This window comes from Nuphar pumila, chromosome 1 (genome assembly GCF_984573655.1).
Source record: "Nuphar pumila chromosome 1, dmNupPumi1.hap1.1, whole genome shotgun sequence".
Taxonomy (NCBI): Eukaryota; Viridiplantae; Streptophyta; class Magnoliopsida; order Nymphaeales; family Nymphaeaceae; genus Nuphar; species Nuphar pumila.
This window is the reverse complement of record NC_143249.1, coordinates 85,895,145-85,902,329: the sequence shown is the minus strand read 5'-3', so window position 1 is coordinate 85,902,329 and position 7,185 is coordinate 85,895,145.

The following is a 7,185-nucleotide window of genomic DNA, read 5'->3' as shown; positions in this document are numbered from 1 at the left end:
TGGACTCGGTGGGATCCATATTTACGGCCCTAGTCGGAATATGGACGAGACCCAGATCCATCATCTTTCTACTAGTCACATTGAGCCTACACTCTTAGGCTATCTTAAAATGCACATCATATTTTCAAAGTTTTCAAAATCATGTGCATCAAATCAACTAAATTCTGAGCATATTCATGGCCACAGTCAGGATATGTGAAGGATTTATCTTGACTTAATGCACATTTTTCCAACAAATCTCTTAGAAAATCTTTTCAAAGTGCATTCATTCACTCATATCATTTGCATCATGAAATCATTGATTTTCTCAAGATTTTCTCAAGAAAACTTCATTCTCAAGAAATCGATTTCTCAAGAAATTCTAAGGATTTTTCAAAATTGTTTTTTCCAAGACAAGTTTTTCCACAATTTTCCCAGGAAAATGATATTTTCTTAAGAGATTCAAAAGAGTTTCTCAATCTTTCTCCAAGATCCAAAATCGATTTCCAAGTATTTCAAAAGGTAAAATTCCCAGGATTTCGATTCCCCAAGTTTTGAATTTCCTTCTCCAATGAATTTTCCTATAAATTTTCCATCATTTTCCTAAGAAAACTCTCAAAGTCCAAGTTTTCCTAAGAAGTGTTTCCCTTTTCAAAAGGTTCATCTTTTCTCAAGAATCACTTCCATTTTCACAGGATTTTCAACCATTCATAATTTTCCCAAGTCTTTATGAACTTTCCTGAGATTTCAAATTTTTTTATCTGAGTTTCCTGAGAAATTGACTTTCAGCTTTTTCCTGGGAAAATCTTTTCAACTCCAAATATTTTCCAAGCACACATCATGTTTTCCCAAGCTGCATTTTCCAAAATCTCATAGCACATGCCTGAATTCTCTATGCATTTAGGATAGAACATAACTTTGATAATTTCGCTAAGTCAAGCATAGTTTTGGTCCTTGGTTCGATTACCCCTGTTAAAGGCGGCAGGAACGGTCGAACCTCGTACCGACAGGTCGAGCCCCATCCCATGGATTTTCCCGCAATTTTCAAAAACGGAGGCGAGTATTTCAAAACAATTTCCAAAATCTGGTCAAAAGTTTGAATCGCGAAAGTGTTTCTCTCTTTCTCTCTTCCGCAAGGAAGGGAAGACGGGGGAAAAATTTCGCGACGATAACACCACTCTAGGTCACTATCTTAGCCACGATGTGCATATAAAATGTCACGCATCACAGTGGTTCTCTTCTGGCACCCGCAACATACACACACAATTCATTTTTTCATTTTATGCACCCCATCCCACTATAACCCCTGTTTGCTGTTGCTATGTCCTGACCTCCAGCCTATCACTGCACTTTATCCTCCCTGTGTTCTAGCACTTTCACAATAGTAAATTATACCCTGCAAACTTCAGTACCTTTCACATTCGCTACACAGCACCTCATCTATATTTTCATGCCACTGCCAATTTCGCTCATATAGTACCCATTGTTGCAACATTTCACCTTCCCCTGCATCTTTATTTCCCACCGCCACCACCTATTGCAAGTCCTATGTATGCTACAACAACAAGATGCTGTACATTTTCTGCTATGTTTCATAAACACCACACATCATTCTACTTCCACTTTTGCGTCAACCCATTCACCATCACTGTACAACATACTTACTGTAAAGATTCTTTTTTTTTTTTTTTTGTCTTCTTCATATCTTGTGTATAGGTTAGTATATATTACATCTTGCAATCCACCATTGTTATCCCATGACACCTCATACATACATACATATTCATCTTTTGTTACACTGGAGATTACCAGATCATTACACACCAATGATCTTCACTTGCTTTACCAAAATAAGTCACTGATGCTGTCTTTTACAAACAGCCATGTGGACACCATTTTGCTAGGTTTGATAATTGATATGAAAAGTGGTCTGTTATTCCTTAACAGTCACACTAGGATCAACCTGTTACTTTACATTTGTCTCCAGTTGCATCATCTCACTACTATAGTTCCATAGGCATTCATTATCCCCTGCACTATTCACTCAGCATTGCATGACATCCTCTGCACTATTCACTATCCACATTTGCGTTTTGTACAACACCTCATCATCAGCATCGGTGCTCCCACATCTTTCCACCATACCAAGGTATCTTCTCCATAAGCATCCTTCATCTGCATAAGACATAAATGTTTTAGCCGAGTACCTATAGATTTGCATATACCTCTATTAGGCATACATCTTCTCATTAATTATACTTAGATATACATGCAACTTCCATGCTAGTATGAGTGTAGTAATTAGCATATATGTCTCTCATCAATGTAGACATCTCATCTAATCATAGGCCCATGGATTTTTGACAATACATCTTCCTCGATTCAGCATTTTGTTTATGTTAACCTTGTTTTGCAGGAAATGTCCAGAAATTGCTGAATTTCTTTAGATTTAGGATGTTATCATTTCTTTTTATTCCAAAACTTGTAATAGCTAGATCTTAATGAAAATTTAAATTTTCAGCTTTTAGATAGAATGAGTGAGCATTGTAGATATCATGAATTACTTTTTTTCATGCATTTTGCCTTTATTTCTCAAAATTCTCACAAATGGCAACACGAATGGCACGTGCACCATTTCGTAAGAGGTAATAAATCCTAAGTTGATGATTTACATCAATGGCCATAGTCAGGATGTAAACAAAACTTAGGATTTTTATCTTTTACGAAATAACACTGGATCCAGATTGGATCCGTTTTCAAAATTCATCATATTTTCCTTAAATATTTTCTTCTTTTATCAGAATTTAACTTAAAATTAATTCAAAATATATACCAATGGCCATAGTCAGGGTATATTGAGAGTTAATTTCACTTTAAATTCTATAAAAGCACCAAATGTGTTTCATTCTTCACCTGAATTTAAATATAGATTATTATATAATACATTCAATGACCATAGTCAAGGATGTATTATATCTTCAATCTTATTTTAATTCATTTAAAGAATGGAATAGCTTTTCAAAATCCAATTTCAAAATTTTAAATTCATTCATCATTTAGGATAGAATTGCATTATATTTTTAAAATTCTTTTTCATAAATCCAAGTGATTCTTTCCTTCATTTCTCAGATCAAAATCCTATTCATAAATTCAAATTCAACTCTATTTCTCAAAAGGATTCAAGAATTCAATTTCAAGGTCCCATTTGACTTTGAAACTTCAGAATCAGCTTATATCCAAAATTCAAATTCTAACTTCAAATTCAAAATCCAAATTGACTTTGGAATTCACTTGTATATCCAGAATTCCAAAATCTAATTTCAAAGTTTAAATTAACTTTGAAACTTCTGATTCATCTTCAAACTCAAAACCAAGTTTATTTTCAAAATTCAAAATCAAAGTTGGAGATTGATTATGGATCTCAAAAGCTTGACCCTTCCTGAATTTTAAATTCAATCTGGGTTTTCCAAAACCCAGATCCATTTTCAAAAGTCCCATTTGGACTTTCAAAAACCCAAAATCCATTCTAGGATCCAGAATCCAAATTTCACCTTGGATCTCAGACTTTAGATCCAAAATTTCCTTTAGGATCCAGAATCCAATTTTACTTTAGATCTTAGACTTCAGATCCAAATCCACTTAGGATCTAGAACCCAATTCTACTTTGGATCTCAGACTTCAGATCCAAATCCATTTTAAGGTCCAGAATTCAACCACACTTTGGATCTCATACTTCAGATCCAATTCTGTTTTAGGATCCGAAATTCAATACTACTTTTGGATCCCATCTTCAGATCCAATTCCATTTAGGATCCAAAAACTCAACTTCCATCTTGGATCTCAGACTTCAGATCCAAATCCATTTTAGGGTCCAGAATCCAATTTCACTTTGGATCTCATATTCCAAAATCCAAATCCATTTTTAAGATCCAAATCCATTCCCAATTCTAGATTTCAAATCCAAGACCCTTTCCAGATCTCATTTGAACTTCCTAAATCCATTTCTATTCTTAAATACCATTTTATTTTCTCAGATCCATTCTAAGATTCAAATTCAATATCACTTCAAAACTTCATCTTCTCCTCCTAAATCCATGATTAAATTCAAAGTCCATTTCTGACTTTGAAACTTCATTTTCAAAGCTTCAAATCATTCTTTCTCAAAAATCAAGATCTATTCTTCCAACTCTAATTTACTTCAAAGACTTAGAACTTCTCTGATCTATCTCAAAGTTCTAATTCAATCGTTACTTCACTCTATTACTAAGTTCATCTCAGAATACTTGGAAATTTCCAAATCATTCTTTTCAAAAGAGCATACATCCTTGCATTGCACAAGCATGATTCTTTGTGCATTTAGATTTAGAATAAACTCTTAGATAATATTTAGGTAAAGCAAAATGCATAGATTCGATCCTTGGTTCGATTACCCCTGGTAAAGGCGCCAGGAACCGTCGAACCTCGTACCGACGAGCGAATCCTGTCTCTCCATTTTCCCGCAACATTTTCAAAACGAAGGCTAGTAATTTTCTAAATATTTTCAAATCAAGGTCAAGTGAAACCCCGCAAAAGAGTTCCTCTTCTCTCTTCCTTTCTTTCTTTTCTCTTCTCTCTTTCTTTTCTTTCTTTTATTTTACTCCCTTCAAAAAGGAGGAAAATAGAGGTTAGAAAAGGAAAAGAGAAGGAAGAGAGAGAAACCACAAGAGAGGAAAAATTTTGCGATGATCACAGTTTTGGCGATTGTGATGGGACACGTCTTCGTCCGGTTGGATCTATGCCTTTGCTTTGCTTTTATATAATCTAAGTCTTTATTCTAACATATGTCAGCTACATTTTCCATGCAAACCTTAGGAGCCTAGACTCTGTCCTAAGCTGACATTATTGCATATAGGATCTAAGTATGGTTTGGTAGGACCATATTGAGGAGATTATTCCATGTTCACATTAGACTTAGGTCTGAAATACAACTCTCCTTAATTTTAGGGATTGAATGCAAACAATGTATGCAAGTGTATGCTTCTTCTCATTTAAATCTATCTCTTTAGGACTTGCATTAGAGCCTTCTGATTTTATTGCATGTTAATCATATTTTGAAAACATCCCTACCTAGTATTGTCCCGGTCTTCACGTTGCTGGGCTGTCTCACTGAACCATAGTTCGGGAGAGAGCCTCACAACTGGGCCACTTATTTGGGTTCGCGCCCCCTACCACATACCTAAGGGCCATAGTCCGAGGTATATCGGTAGGTGCTCAAGGATGTTGGGAAGCCCTTACCTTAGAACCAGAGAAATATCTTATATGCCATGTACTTCGAGCTTCGGCTTGAGTATATCGGCCTACCTTGATTGGAATCAGATGATCTGAACCATAGAGTTAGGATTAAGGTCCTACAAGCTATTTCAAATATTGCATTTAGAGTCAGCCTTTAGGGAGTGTTGTGTGCGCATCCTTGTTTGTGCAGTTATAATTGCGTAATATTTTCTTGTATTCTCCTGTATATATCAAAGCCTTCTTTAAAACCCTGGGTGTACTATTCAAAATTTCCCTTTATTTTTCAACAACCCCAGGTGCATATTTTCCCTTTACCTACATTCTTTCCTCTTTTGTATGTCAAAAATCTTCTTAAAAACCCTGGAAAGTCTTTTTCTAAGTCCCTTGATCTTTCAAAAAATTTCCAGGATTTATGTCTGTCCTCTTCTTTCATCAAAAGTCTATCCATAAGTCCTGCAGTCTATCTAATTCTCTTCCTCTCTTGCCTCAGTATCATTCCGATGGCGTCCGAATCTCCCGATGCTATCTTTCCCAAGGACCATGTCTTCTATCAAATAAGGGATGGAACCCCAGATCATCGGGTCATCCATTCTCGTACCTTCTTCCCTCGATGGTACTATTCTTGGTTCGCCACCTTCTCGCGTATGTTCCCGGACCACTTAGAGGATTGTGGATTGGAGATGGCATCGGCAGTTGGCAAGCGAACCATCAACGGCAGTCTAATTCAAGCTATGGCAAAACGATGGAATCCGCGTACCTGCACATTTTGGTTTCCATGCGGAGAGATGACTTTGCTAATGGATGAGTTCAGTGACATCATGGGATTGCCAGAGCCAGCTGGTCAGCCAGACGACCCAGTCGAGCAGCAGTTCCTGATCAATGTCAAAGGGATAGATGTTCGAGAAGCATTGGCCAGAGCTACAGGGAGCAGATCTTGGCCTCTCGCGGAGATCAACGGAAGTCAGTTCATCGATCTGTTCAGACTCTATCACAAGTATGGAGCCTATGAAGAAGTCGATACCTTGTCTCGAGCAGCGAAAGAAAGAATTCAACATGCCATGGTCCTATGCACAGTGGGACTAGCATTCTTTCAGGATGGTCAGAATTTCATCGATGTCAGAGTCGCCCAACTCTTTCGAAGATGGGGAAGCAAGCAGACCCGTCAGCTTTCAGTATCCATGGCAGCTCTAGCCTTTCTCTACAGAGGCTTAGCTCGTTTCGCCCTCGGAGAAACCATTTTGGTGGAAGGATGCACGTATGCCTTGCAGTCATGGTTCCTGCGACATGTGTCGTCAAATGCCAGTTCTTTCAGATTCAGCAGTAAGCAGCCAAAGTCAGCCATTCAGTGCCGAGCTTTGATCGAGAAACTGCATCAGGAGGAGATTGTTTGGAACTTCTTCGACAGAAGAGAGACCGTTCCTCGATACACCTATGCTCGTGACAACTGCTACAGATTGCTTGGCCCTTTCTTCTGCATCGACTATCAGCCAGAGAGGTGTCTCTGACAGTTCTCACAGCGGCAGATTCGTGTCAACACCCGCTTCCCGACGGGCCGCATGCCAGAGTTCGATCTACGGTCGGATCAGTGGTCTGGGGCATACCACGTAACCAAATACACTTGGGACTCCTTCATTCCTTTGTCTATATTTTCTGGTCCTAATGTATCATCAGAATATCGAGAATGGTGGCAAACTGTCTGCCCACCTTCTCTTTGTATTTAATATTTGTCATCAATAAAAATGCAACTTTTTGTTATGATAAAAAGCTCTTTATGGCCAAATTTTATTTTATTCTTGTAACAACTTCATCCCCGGTGATGAAGCCTCTTTCTTATATTCCTTCTTCATCGTGATGGATGACCTCGCCTAGGTCATAAGGCGCATTTTTTTTCACCGCAAAATGGGGACACAATTATCGCAAAATTCGTGATAACCC